The 15,399-nt window shown below is 32.9% G+C and overlaps 1 pseudogene; it reads left to right on the forward strand.

Annotated features, from left to right (window-relative positions):
* Nucleotides 1-9,045: 9,045 nt before the first annotated feature.
* On the forward strand, nt 9,046-12,485 carry LOC114712286 (eukaryotic translation initiation factor 3 subunit I-like; annotated as a pseudogene).
* Nucleotides 12,486-15,399: the final 2,914 nt, after the last annotated feature.

Below are 15,399 nucleotides of genomic sequence, written 5' to 3' on the forward strand. Positions count from 1 at the left end.
TTCAGATATGCCAAAACTAACTTGGCTAAACTTTCGTTTTTTCTTTCTTTTCTGGAGTAAAATATACAATTCGGTACTCCTTGAAGAATATATCTCCTTGATTATTGAATTAGTTCCTCAAATTGATAATCATGGTAAATATACCATTTGGTCCAGTTGATGGACTAAAGTGTACGTAACCAATGCATTAGGAGGTATATATCTTTTCAGGAACCAAATTGCGTGTGTATCTACTTTTCTTCTTTTCTTTTGTTAGTTGGAAATCTGTGTTGAATATTAGGGTTTCATGCCTCCAACTTTCAATCCTCCTATTCTCTTTAACCTTCACTCACTTTAATTTCTCTCAGGATATAGACGTTCACTATGTAAACATTATTGCACCTATACTTTTCGTGTAATATATGCTCCAAAACAAAAACAGTTCAAGATATATATAGATAATCTTGATGAGATATATATATGTGGAGAGAAATAGATGACATTAATTAGTTTATACCACAAAATCATGATTGTAATATATATTTTATGCTTTTGTTAATGACATAATTAATGGGAACATTTGTATGATGGAGTAGTGCTTATTCAAAATAAATTTATATATTTTGCATCTTTTTTCCCTATGTCACTTTTGTTAAATATACATATACATGTCCATGTATATTTTGAAATTTTAAAAATTACGATATAATTAACTCTATCTTCTAGGCTAGTAACCAATTACTGTTACATTGAAGTCTCGTCTAGGGTATATATGGACCAAATCAGAGATATGGAAATGAAAACATGTGGCAAAGTCAAATTTGTCTCACTATTTTCACCGAACGAGGAAGTTGCCGCTCTCTTTCGGAGAATCTTCACATGTTGACTACATTCCAATGGACAAGACAAAGGCTGATTTTGTTCTAATTTCTTTATATATAAATTCTCATTATAATTCACTATATATATATACACACACACACACACACATATATTGACTTCCAAATAAAGCGACCTGGTAATGAAATTAATTATCTTATATGTTGCCTGTTGGCTATACCTAATCCCTTATATTTTGATACAAAAGGAATTTTTATATCTAATCACTCTATCACTAGTACAACAACTTCATAAAATATGCACACTTTCAGGTACTGTGTTGGCATGTTTTCATAATTTAATGTTAACTACTAATTTTTAAAGCTTTGGTTATACACATTTTCGCTTGCGAGTTTTACATATGGCTAAACCCAGTTCAACTGCTCCGCCTCACTTTATTATTCAATTCTTTTGCTTAAACGAACAGCGTTAAATTAACTCCTGTTCGTATATACTACTCCTCTGTATAGGACCTAATTCTTAAGTTAATTTTGCTCCTAAATATAAGACTTATTTTTCATAAATATCAATTTTTTTCTAAATTACTTCTATAGATACTCCCTCAACCATAATCAAGTAAGTGAGGGAGGATATTAAAAAAGATTATTATAGTATTTTAAGAAAAATATGTCATATTTCTTATAATTAACTAACTTACCTAACTTTCTTAATCTAATTAAATTAGTTAAATATGTCTTAAATTAAAGATTGGAAGAGTATATATATTTACATGTATCTATGGAAGTTCCCTTGGGCAAACGCACAGGTTTGCAAAAAGGTAATCAAATTTGAACTTTTAATAAATAAATTTTTTAAAAAAGTTATCCTAAAAACAACAGTAATCTATTACAAACATGACATTTGTCTTAAAGAAAAGGCCCTTGCATTGCCTGAAGGATATCACAAAGTTAGCTCTAGAAGGCCCTTGTATTAAATTTCAATTAATTCTAGATGCTTATTAGACTAAGTTTGAAGTAAGTTGTATTCTAGTTAAAGTGGAAAGGATTTGTTTTCTTCACCAAGGATACAAACAGTACAAAGTACAAACAATATTCAGATGAGTATTTTGTTAGAAAGAAAAAAAGTATAAATTGTATGGTATAAATTACCCAAAAAAAAAGGATTCCCCCGCGGGACAGTAGTGATAATTAATTGTTAATTATTTAAAATAAAATCTATCCGTTGATGAATTGGTATAAACAATTTTTTTAAAAATAATAACATTATTTTCTCACTGAAAAATTGATAGAAATCAAATTCAAACATCGGTTCTGAAAGACTGGTTTATAATAGTTAACATGTCTGTGTGAAACTGGTAGATAACATGGAGTTCAAAGAGGAATTAATGGCGGCGTGTTAGGTTTAGATCAAACGTCATTCAGTATCATTAAAGTTTTGAAAAGTGATAAGCCTGCAACAGTAAAAAGGTTGACTGTAATGTTCGTTACGGTAATTATTCGAAGAAGGAAAAAAAGGCAAAAAAAAAAAAAAAAAAAACAGTGTGACAGTTTTTGTCGTAGGTGGTGTCTTTTGTTTCCTGCTATGGAATCATCAGTCCGTGAGTGAGCATCAGCCTCAGTACTGACTCATGTTTTTGTCTTTATGATTCATTGCCTTATTCCTTCGTTCCTTTTCTTTCTTTCTTTCTTTCTTTCTTTCTTTAAGCTTTCTTTTAATTCCCAGTGGCCAATTCTATTTATATAATTCGCTTTCAAATTGCAATAATGAGACCATAACCCTTGAATGACAGATTTAGTAGCTGTAAGTTGTGAATTTATTGAGACTTGATCATTGCTAATTCATAGCAGTCAAATTATTAGGACTACTTAGCTACTCCTTTTCTTTATGAAAAATTAAAGAATGCCTTGAAAGACTCAATTTATCAGTCTTATTAGACAAGTCTCACATGAAATAAAATTCGAACATAAATTAAGGATATACAAGTTATAGGTGAATTAATCACAGCAAATGACTTAAGCTACTCTAGTATAAGGATAAGTTTATATAATATTATTTAATATTTAATATTTAAACTCATTGATTGCTGACTGGCTTGCTATTTGCTAAGGCTACTCTTAAGAAGGTGTGTCCTTCGGTTGGGTTTTTCTGCCCACCATCTCTTTTGTTGAATCTGCTGAGTAGGGATGTTAATAATAGTATCCTGGCATAAGGCAGAAAGTCTAGGAGTTGGCTAAGTTGGTGTCTTAGTTTATGGTGCTTTTCGTTTTTTCTTTTTGTTTTCATCTTTTGATTTTATCAGACTTTGTTTGGTGGTATTTTATTTCATTGATAGTTGGCTTTTCCGACCAAGCAAAAAAAAAAAAAAACTTCTTTCTACCTTGATGAACTCTGAAAATGTAGACATTACAGGTATATAATACTCATTTTATCCTTCAAACTTACTTTTTCCCCTCACAACATTCTGTGCATCAAATTAATTACTATAGAGAATCGAAGCTCAAAAATTTTGCAGCTTCACTATGATAAGCCGAAGCATTTTTTTGACAGAAGCAAGAAAATTATGTACTCCAACCATAAGAAGCAAAGGAGTTCATCTAATTCAATTGTCAACACTGTATAAACTGAGACAACATTTACAAGGCAAGATAATCTCACACTGATATGATGTTATAAGAATGTATTTTCTCATTGGCTGTCTCAGCATCAGCAATAAGTATATATCCATTCATACAACAAAGCAAGAATCATATGAGCAAAAAACTCTTCAAATCCTTTTGCATTGTTCTGATTACAGTAGAGACCTGCTCAGCATTAGTCTATCCTCATTGGAACACGCTGCTAGCTAGTACTACCTTGGCAGTTTCTACACCTGGGTAGCAACCAGAAACAACCATTTCTTCAAATATTTCTAAGCACTTACCATAAAGTTTCTTTCTATAGTTAGCTCCAATTTGAGATGTCCAAGTCACCGCATTAGGCTTTAAATCCTTGCCAGGAAGAGACTGGAACATTGGTAGAGTCGTATGTGCTGATATCATCTACATGTGATCTTTTCTCTATCACTGACAGTACTTCCTCCATCTTTTCATGTTGGACTAGCCTTCCATACAAGTTTAGCATATTGTTGAGAACATAAGTATCTAGTTTCAGACCAGATTTATGCATTTGGTTAAGAATGTCCTGGCATTTACCCACGGTGCCTGTTTTGGAATAGACAGATAAAAAAGCCATGTGGGACTTCATTGTTGGTGTCTTTCCTACTTTCTCCATCTCTTCAAAGACAGCTTCTGCTTCCACATTTCATATTTAGAAGTGAAATTATAAAATCATTTCGTAAGGAGAATTAGTTTATGGCAAGACAACAAAGTTTGTTGTTCCAATTCTTCCTAATCAAAGTCAGTCCAGTTTAGACGAAACAAAGGTAAAGTCTCTGTTTTCAAACAAGTAAAAGAAAGAATTAAAAAAAGAAATGAATATTTGTTTTGTTTTCGGAGAGAAGTAAAAGTATACTTTCATTTTACCCACCTCGGGGGAAAAGTATACTTCCAGAGACATCCTCTGAAGTTTCAGAGCTGTAAAAGCAAGGAAGGCTGGCCAAAACTTCTTTAGCCAATTGAAGGCTCCCATATCTTGTACAAGTTTGATAAGTAAGATACAACTTAGGAATTCCACAGTTACAACCCACTCTTGATGACCACCATCTGTAACCATGCAAAATTGGAAAAGGTTTAAAGGATTTTTCTTTCTTCTCTCACTTGCAATTGCTCAATTTTATATTCACAAGTTATAGTCAAAGGATGCAGAGCTTGCACAATGCATAAGATAGTTAGTAGTCCATTTATTATATAAACAAAGCAAGTTGATAAATTTACCCTCTTGAAGACCTGCTCTCCCATGGGCATCTACTATGATATTATATGAAGTTTGATCTGGTTCACATCCCATGTGCTGTATTAATGAAAAAATTTCTGCAGCCCCATATGGATAACCTGCACGACTGTTGCGATATGCCAGGATTTTCTTCAGGAGATGGAAGCATAATATTTTATAATATAAATTACTACAATAAGTAATAACTATAACTATAATTTCTACTGTGAAATGCATTGCACCAGTAATTACAACGCACATGCATTCACTCTATCAGAGCCAGTTATTGTTATTACTTAATAATGGAAAGATAATGGAAACCAAAACAGAGAACTAGAAATTTATATAAAATAAAATATACTGGGAGGTATTCACGAATAGAAAATCAGTAGGTTCCAAACTTCAGTCCATGAATTACTTACTAAAGTTATGGTTACTAACTTATTAAGTAACTTTGTTTTGTTTCAAAAGTCAGACCAGCCTGAACCAACCAGATGCCATAATACACATTCCAAACAGCCCTGACACTCTGAGAAAAAGGATGGGTTCTTATCTGAGATGGACATGCCCACCAGCCATGGCACAATATACAACTATTCATCACAGGGCACAAACACAACAGGCTCAATTTTCTCCCATGGGGTCATTTGTGTATATAGATCATAAAATGGGAAGGGGGATTACTTGACTAGAAGTATACCAATTCCACAGAAAAAAGATCCAAGGTTCAAAATATGGAAAGCTGAGATTAATATGCCTGACTGCTTAAATTCCGTGAATAACAATAGAGGAGAGTCTTGCTAGTCTTTGACACTGTAAAGGTTATTTCGGAGGATGCATAAGGAATCTACACAACCAATTAAACATGGCTGAGTTATTCAGGAATGAATTCACTTTGCATGACCTGAACATGGAGATATGTCTGTAGCCCAATATCCCTCCTTACACAATATCGGCAGCAAATCAATGAGCTTGCAACTTAAACATGGATTTGCTACACTGGTGCAGCCAGCCTCAAGTAAATTGTCTTGAAGAATAAGCCCTGTCATAAATGCACACTGTGAAGTCCAACATGTCAAGGCCCAATCACAAAATTATGGATCATGCCAGCACACCCTGGGGCCTGTTTATAGTTTCTAAAATCTTGTATTAGGGCTACATGTATGTTTTTCCTTTTTCCTTGTATTGCCGATGCACTGCCACATTTGCCTTTATAATGGATGTACAGTATTCTAATTGAATGCAATGAATCTCGTATATTTCAGAATGAATACCGTAAATTTTAGCATTGATTCTTTCGTGATCCCTTTACCTTTTAAAATTGTGGGGAGAAAGAGGATTTACAAGTTATTACTAGCACTGAATAATGCATTTGAGAATGTAAGTGGGAGTTATAGGAATAAGGTCACTATCTTCCCTCAAATAAGGTTTTTCCCGAGATAAGGTGTGAGAAAAGTAGGACAAAGCTGCTTTTGGGAGAATCAAACAACGAAATCATAACAGACACCTCTGCACTCTACTCATGGACCACAAATTCATATGAATGTCGGCTATAGATGTTTTCATAGACCATTAGATCATTTGGAAATCTTGTTGCTGGCATGCTCGTAAGAGTGACCATTTAAAAAATATTAAACAAATTCGGATATACCTAACTGCCTTGCCTTCCTGTATAAGTTTATCATCTTGGTATATGTTTCAGTAGTTGGCTTGCAGCCATCCCTTCTCATCCTCTAGAAAATCTTTTCAGCTTTTTGGGAATTTTGGCCTTTCATTAGCCCATGAATATATGCATTGAGTACAACTGCACCTGAATTGTTCAGTGTAAAAAAATAATTGGCCAACTTCAAAGACTAAATGTGCTTTCGTAAATATCTAATGTTACATATGGAAGTGTGCATCACAAGTTCTCTTGGAATATTTAGTCATGTGCTGTGAAGTAAACTAAGAGAACATGCTGAGTCTGACCGCAGAAGCTTGTTAGTTTTTCTGTTCTACATGGGACTTCCCCCAGTACATTAAATTTCTTTGCTAATGTTTAAAACCTTAAACACGGAAGCTCATCAAACTTATAAATAAATTAAAAAAACAAAAGTTTAAGAAGGAAGAACAAATGCAAAACCGTCACTGTTCTTATACTGGCAAACGAAAAAAGAATAGTGCACAGCAACAACCAATTTAAGTCATGCATGGATTCGGACGGAATGAGATGAACGGAATATGACATATTTCACAGAAATCAAAAGATTGACATAGAACGACCTACCAGCATAATTAGCTTCTGTTATACTTAAATGCAACTTAATAATCACTTTATGGGGCAAGGGGCCTCTAATCTCCCACTCTCCCAAATGTTGTCTTCCCCCCCCCCCCACCATTAGATTCTATATAAAATATAAAATGAGTGGCATTTTGCTATCTTATAGACAAAAAATGGTGTAGTTTTGAATTTTTTATGATGTTTTCAAAAAGATAAATAAAACATGCCCTGTTTATCAATACAGAAGTTGTCTTGCTTGAACTTCTTCAAGGGGCCACCATTGGAATCATGTGTCTTCCAGTCAGTGTGCGCACACAATTTAACCTGCAAAACAGCATAAAGCAATTTCAGCCTCAAACTGCCAAAGCAACTGTGTGAAGTTAAAGCATTTGCAGATTCACCGGCAATGGTATTATTACTGCAACAAATGAAGGCTGTACGTATTGTTGAAATAACAAATTTTCTTTCAAGATGAATTTTGAAAAATAATATTTTATTTATGAATTAAAGTGAGCCTTATACCATACAATGTGAGAATATTTAAATCTAGTCTTCCTATTTTTATATAATACTACATCCGATTCTAAATATAAAAACTAGTTAACTAATTTAAATAGATTAAAGAAATAAGTTAAGTTAGTTATTTGTAATAAATAGATATTGTCTTTTCTAAAATATCATGTTAATCAAGTTTGTTGGTTAGAACTACCATTATTAGAAAGACTATCTTAGGGGAAAAAATAGATAAATATGAGAGACAAAGTAGATTGAGATCTTATATTTAATATCAAAATAAAAATCAAATGATACCTTATATTAAGAACAGATAGTACTAACATGTGTGCATGTATATAATGTCGGAGTAGCTGGCCTTAACTGACATCAAACACCTCGTATTGATTTAAACAAGAAGCTGCAAATTAACAAATTCGGAATCGCGTAATTAGAGCTGTAATTGTTTTTTACCTCTCTTTTTCCTAGGATTCAAGGATTTTCAGTTCACCGTTGGTGGAAATTGTTTTATATGTTTTTGTTTTAGAAAAAATTACAAATAAAGACTCCCTAATATATAAATTTGTAATTTGGGATTCTAAATTTGAATAATAGCAAATAAGGACCCAGTCCTACTTTTATAAATATGAAATCATGGTGAAATGTCCATGCCTCTCAGCCAAATGGCAAGTTGACTATGGAAAATGACAAGTTCGTTTTAGCGAATAACAACTTCAATAGATCAAATTACAACTTAGTTGAGAGTATGCTAAATGACGAGTTGACTATAGGAAATAACAAGTTCACTTTAGTGAATGATAATTTTAGTAGACCAAATCACAATTTGGCTGAGGGGTATTTTAGATATTTCACCCATATTTCATATTTGTAAAAGTGAGATCTGATTCTTATTTGCTATTTTCTAAATTTAGATTCTCAAATCATAATTTTGTATATTAAGGGGTTTTTATTTGTAATTTTTTCTTTGTTTTATAGGATTTGGGTCTGTACAGTTAATGAGCACTTTATTTATTTATTTTTGCCAATATGAGTACATTTAATCTAGTTTTTTTTCAAAAAAAAATCTTGTCTTATTATCCAAAGGATTTTTTTTTGGTTACATCCAAAGGATTGTATTTAAATATAGCTTGTTATCTTTTATTATTTTTCAAGTAAATTACTCCTCCGGTCCTAATTATAAGACCCAATTGACTTATTTGAGGAGATTAAGGAAGTAAGTTAAGTTGGTTATTTATAATAAATAAGTGTTGTCATTCATAAAATATCCTTGCTAATTAAGTATATTGGCTAAAACTATCATTATTAGAAGGATTATCTTGGAAAAAAATGCATAAATATAAGAAACAAAATGGATTGGGTCTTATAATTAGGACCAAATAAAAAATCAAATTGGGTCTTATAATAAGGACCGGAGGAGTATGATTATAATTTGACATCCGATCTAATACGTTGGCCAAAAAAAAAAAACCAATTTGATCTAGTGATCATTTTTCGCTACATTTATTGAAAAATAATAATATGACGGTGATTTATTAATAAATTTGGGGCTGCACCTTCATGGCTTTAGCTTATAACTTGTTGAAGAACCCTAAACCTTTCTTTCTTCCTGGTACCACAAACTCGCAGAAGGTGGTTTCTTCTCTCTAGAGTTAAAGAAACAACCATGAGGCCGATTTTGATGAAGGGCCATGAGAGGCCATTGACGTTTCTCAAGTACAACAGAGATGGAGATCTTCTCTTCTCTTGTGCGAAGGATCACAACCCCACCGTCTGGTTCGCCGACAACGGTGAACGCTTGGGCACTTATCGTGGACACAACGGCGCTGTTTGGTGCTGCGATGTATCAAGCAAGTTCCTTTATTTCCCTCTTCTTCTCTGATATTTTGGATTGGCTATTGACGAAATCCTTTTAGAGTTAATAGTGGATTTTATTAACAATGTCTATCGCTATTTAGGGGATTCAATGCGACTTATAACGGGCAGTGCGGATCAGACGGCGAAGCTATGGGATGTTCAAACTGGGCAGCAGTTGTTCACGTTCAATTTTGATTCTCCTGCTAGGTCTGTGGATTTTGCTGTGGCCGACAAGCTCGCTGTTATCACAACTGATCCCTTCATGGAATTGCCTTCTGCAATTCATGTCAAACGCATTGCTAGAGACAACAGTGACCGTAAAGCCCAATCTTTATGTTCCTTGCTTTTATGGTTTGATTCCTTTTCATTGTTGCATCCAAGTATCTGTAGTTTAGGGGTGTATCTCTTAAGTGACAAAAACCTTACTTTTGAGCGTTTACCAATGGGGGGCAAGTCTCCTCGTCTAGTTCTTTCAAGTATACGTGTAAAGAAGCAAACGAGCTTATTCTGTTTGTTGGACACGCATGGTTGATAGTTGTGGGGAAGATTCCGTCCCTATTTGAGCATTATGTTTTATTATCCGTATTTTTTAATGTAGTTCAAGTGACGCATGATGTTTCCTTATTGAGCTATTATTATAGATAAGAAATGGATTCTTCGTATAGGCTGTTTTGGGCACCCTGTATAGCACATCCACAGCAGTTGCCTGGAGACCATCCATAGCTATTTAAGAGTTGAGAGATGTCAATGTTATCTTGCTCGTTGCCCTGCCCTCCTGTTGCATGCAAACATTTGAAAATATGCACATTCAAAGTATTGTGAACTTTGTATACAGCTAATTCTCATGCTACCGTTGGTAACAATTGATGACCCATTTTTCAGAAACTGGCGAATCTGTACTTGTCATTAAAGGTCCTCAGGGAAGAATAAATAGAGCCATCTGGGGGCCACTAAACAAAACCATTATTAGTGGTGGAGAAGATGCAGTGATCCGTTTATGGGATTCTGAGGTTAGTGACCTTCATATTTATATTGTCATTTGGTGATATTGCTATCATTAAATCATAGGTAGGGTGTGAACACCGGATTGAATACTGTTGAATCTTGTAGTTTGATGTTATTTTCCTTCTCTGTTTATGAGGATACCTGCTACCAAAGATCTTGCAGTGTTTCTGTTCAATGACTCTGCTTCTCTCATCAACCTGTGTCTTGCATGATTTGGCAGACGGGAAAGCTACTTAAGGAGGTGGACAAGGAATCTGGCCACAAGAAGACAATAACATCTCTTGCAAAATCTGCTGATGGTTCCCATTTCTTGACTGGCTCCTTGATAAATCAGCTAAGGTATTAAAATATTCATTCCTTATGTCTTTCTGTTATTGGTAGTTTTTTTAATTCACATTTGTATGAAGAACTTGGAATAATATTTTTTTAATTGTTCTTTTCTCCTCTGTTCGCATGTCTTAGCTTTGGGATGCCAGATCATTGTCTCTTATCAAGACATATGTAACAGAGCGCCCAGTCAATGCAGTGGCCATGTCACCTCTTCTTGATCATGTATGTATTTATCTTATTTTAAATTTGATGCTTGTTATGTTATTTTCATGTTTTTTGTAATATTGTTTCTGGTATATCTCGCCGAAGGATTAAAGTTTGGGTTTGATGTTACGGCATTGAGCTGGTAATGGATATTATTAATTTTTTATTTCACGGTGTCAACTTATACCCCAGAAATTACCATTTTCTTGTAGTATGTTGCTATTGATTGTGACCTAACAAATACATGGTCTTCTAAATGAGTTGACAATGTTAGATGAAAATGATCCAGCTGCTTTAAGCCCCTTTTCAATGTCTTTACTTGAATGATGCATTTGTTCAGTTTATCTATGGTTTTCTGAAGGTCATGTAATGTGTTTTCTAGGTGGTGCTTGGAGGTGGTCAAGACGCATCAGCTGTTACCACTACTGATCATCGTGCCGGAAAATTTGAAGCCAAGTTTTTTGATAAGGTTAATTTATTTGCCCCTTTTTTCTTACTTGGATTTATCTTGATGATGTGTCGTGTACATATTGTTCTGCTTGTATGTCTCATATTTTTTGTCCTCGATTTAGATTCTTCAAGAAGAAATTGGTGGTGTGAAGGGGCATTTTGGACCAATTAATGCACTTGCTTTTAACCCTGATGGCAGGAGGTATATCCCTTGCTCTCCCCCCCCCCCTCTCTCGTGTAATAGTAGTTATTTTTTGTTATTGTAAAGTCTGCTAATTAAACTTTCTTTACTAAGTTATCTTTTCAATGGCTGAGATTATTAACCTTTTGCTACATGATGAACCTCATTGTAGACAAATATTCTTTAAAATGGCAAGATTTGGAAATAGGCTGTGCAATGTTTATATCCGATATGTTATTATGTTGACATTTCAACATTTGGTAACGAAGACGAAAAGTTAGATTGTCTAATTATTCAGTGGGGGAAAAAAATGACCATGTGCATAAAATGTGCAACCTCAAATAGAGATATAAAGAGGGTCATTGTTGGTAAAATAAAATTCCTGACTGTATATGAACCATTCTCATAGATTAACTTGGTCTATGTGTAGTTTTTTGGTGCTGAACTGACAATGGTTCCAAGAAACTTAGTTATGATTTCATATCCTATTTTGTGTTCCATTTAATCTATTGGGTTACGACTCTCCTTTCCTTTCTGACTGTCTTAGAGTATACAATTGCACAATGTTATAATATGAGTTACTGTTGAACTGTGTCTTTAATATGTGCTGACTTCAAGATCATTCTCTCATTGCAGCTTTTCAAGTGGAGGTGAAGATGGTTATGTAAGGTTGCATCATTTTGACCCAGATTACTTCAATGTTAAAATTTAGGCCTTGAGAGTGTTCTTTTGTATTAGATATGGGATCAGAGAGGAATTTAACTTGTAATTTCTCGCACTTCATGTAATCCCCAACGTGATTATAAAAGCTGCTATGGGGCTTTGAGGCTGTTTGTGCTAGAGTTTTATGCATTAAATTATTTCTTTACGTTTGTTGTAAAATTCATCAATTTTGAGAAGTCTTGCGGGGTTTTATGCTACTTTAGAATAGAAGGAAAGAGAGAACAAATGAGTACATTGTTCATTAATGATAATAAATATATAATAGATGTTATATTTCGATTTGTGTAAGGGGAGGTTTACTTTTTTCCCCAACGAATATGGAGGGTAAATTATATTTTTATCTGAGCTGGTCAACTGGTCATACCAGTTTTGAGGAAATTAACCTGCTCACCAGAGTAGGGCCTGCTTTATGTGTTGTATAAACATTTTTCAGTTAAATTTTGTATGATTGGGCTAATGAATAAAAAATGGGATAAGTGTTATTTTTGTCTCAGAAGTTTTCGTAAAAAGCACTGCTGTTAGGAAGTTTTTTTCGGAGCAGTATCATTCTGGAAATCGTAAATAGCAATGTCACTTTTCAGAGCAGTATCATTCTGGAAATTGTAAATAGCAATGTCACCTTATGTTGACAGATCCTAACGGTCAAATGTTTAATGGACCAATTATGTTGAGGTGGCTCTGCATGTAGGATGTTATGCTACATATTATGCCATGTCATTGTCACACTTATGCTATGTTTGGATGGAGAGAAAATAAGAGAGGAAGGAAAACTAAGAAGAAAAATAAGGGGAGAAGTGGTTTTTTCCTGAGAGAAGAAAAGTGGGAGGAAAGAAAAGTCGGGAAGAAAATAAAGAAGGTTCTACATCCTATTTTCCTCCTAACTTTTCTCTATATATATGGAGAGAAAATAAGACAAAAACATATTTTTTCTCTCTATCCTTATACATTTTTTTTTTAGCAAAATACTCTTCTAGTCCTTAATATAAAGCTCATTTAACTAATTTGATTAAATTAAGGAAGTTAGGTAAGTTAGTTAATTATAAAATGACACGTTTTCCCTAAAATACCATAATCATCTTTCTTAATACCCCTTTCTGCCTCTTCTACTTGATTATGGTTGAGGGAGTATCCATAGGGATAATTTAGAGAAAATTGATAAATATGAGAAATGAGTCTTATATTTAAGACCAAAATTAACTTAACAATTTGGTTCTATATTAAAAACCGGAAGAGTAATACCTATTTACTTTTTTTTCATTTTATTTATTATTATCAAGTCTTTCTTCTGTGTTTGCTTGATTGAAAAATGTGATTATTAAAATTGCAAAAAGCCTTCTAAAATGAACTGAAAGAAAAAATAAGTAGAGTTATTGTTTTGGTTTTTTTAGCATTACATTATACAAAATGTTTTTTTTACAAAATTATTTGATATTAAAATATAATAACATGATACTCCCTCCGTTCCTTATTATAAGAGACATTTGATGCTTATAGCATGTTCCCATATATAAGAGACACTTAAAAGTTGTCTTTATTTTTTTGTATTGATTTTCTATTTTACCCTTATTTATTTTGTCACCAACTCATACTCTCTCTCCCTCCCACTTCTCTTTCTTTTAATAATTTAATTGTTCTCTCTCATACTCTCTCTCCTTATTAATGGGGGCATTGTTGGAAAAAACATTATACTTTTTACACATTAATTGTCTTTAACTAATTTTAACTGTTTTTTTGATCAACGCAATTTGGTTATTTGTCTCTTATAATAAGGAACGGAGGGAGTAATATATCTTTATCAAATAATTTGATTTTAAATTATATGATTATGTTAATGTAAATATGGTTTTTCATTATGATATTTAATTAGATTTTAATCAAGATATATTTTGATATAACAGAAAAGGTATTTTAGTCATTCATATATTTATTTATTTTCTTTCCTTTCTATTTTGTCTCGTCCATTCAAACATAAGAGGTGATAATATTTTATCTCTAATTTTCTCTCGTCTCAACTTTTCTTTCTATCCAAATAGAGGTTAATTCTCCCACGAAAAAAGTCTTTATCCCATAACAAATTCAAACTAAATGTAATCTTTAGTGGTTTTAAAAAATTTGCTTTTTTGTTCTTTTTTTTTTCGTTAAAATTCATCGGAGTTTTTAATATAAATCTGAACGTTTGTAATCGACTCATTGAGATGAGATTTGGCTGAACCTGCAATCAGACAGTGTGAAAGTCAATATTGATGTAAAGTAAGTATTGCCATCCTCACAGAGTTTGTCTCCCTAAGTGGTTAACCAATCCAACAATGGCTGGAATAGTGTTTAGAAGGAAATCAGAACATTAATATGAAGATCACAACATTGAAGGTAATAAACCTTCCAAAACTCTCGAGATTGATTTTTCTTTCACCAGTCTGTAAAGAGGCGCACTGTCGTACGCATTGTTGTTTATTCAGATTTTGGGGTGCTGGATTCAATCAACAGAGAGGAGATGAGGAAAGGTTATGGTTTTTGTTGGGTTGGAAACTTGGAGGGAGAAGGAAATGAGAGGTATTTTAATAATTATTACTCTGGTTGTTAATGTAAAACTCAATTAATTAATTTGAGTACATTAAAGATTTTAATTAAATTAGTTAATATGATTTTTTTTGTTAGAATATTCTAATCATCTTTCTTGATTCTCTCTCTTGTCTCTTATTTGATTATTGTTGAGAAAATAATAGGACTAATTTGAAAAAAAATTGATAAACATACAAAACTGGTCTTGTATATAGGATTTACATCAACTTTTAAATTAAGTTCTGTATTAAGGATTGAAAGGGTATTATTAATGAGGTTGAGTTTAACAAAAGAGACTGATTTCTTACCAAATGACAAACCAATATTTAAATTTTTGTTTGAAGAGGTGCTTATATTTGGTGTGTAATAATGTCTTAAACATTAAGTCATGTTAGCAGTTATGGTATTTTTGGGATCTTCATGTACATTTTTGTATACAAAGAAATTTTATGGATCTAAGTACATATTTGTGAATACTTCACCGATAAATTTGCACCTTATTGCTATATAATAATCTAAAATTAAGGAATACATTTGTCTCAATAATTTTGCTTAAGAGTAATGTTTATTCTGAAAGATTTTTTAGTTTAATATTATACTTAAAGTTTCAAAACGTAACAAGTTACCCTAC

The sequence above is a fragment of the Neltuma alba genome, unplaced genomic scaffold (genome assembly GCF_004799145.2).
Source record: "Neltuma alba isolate B1F8T4 unplaced genomic scaffold, ASM479914v2 tig00011342_pilon, whole genome shotgun sequence".
NCBI classification, from domain to species: Eukaryota; Viridiplantae; Streptophyta; class Magnoliopsida; order Fabales; family Fabaceae; genus Neltuma; species Neltuma alba.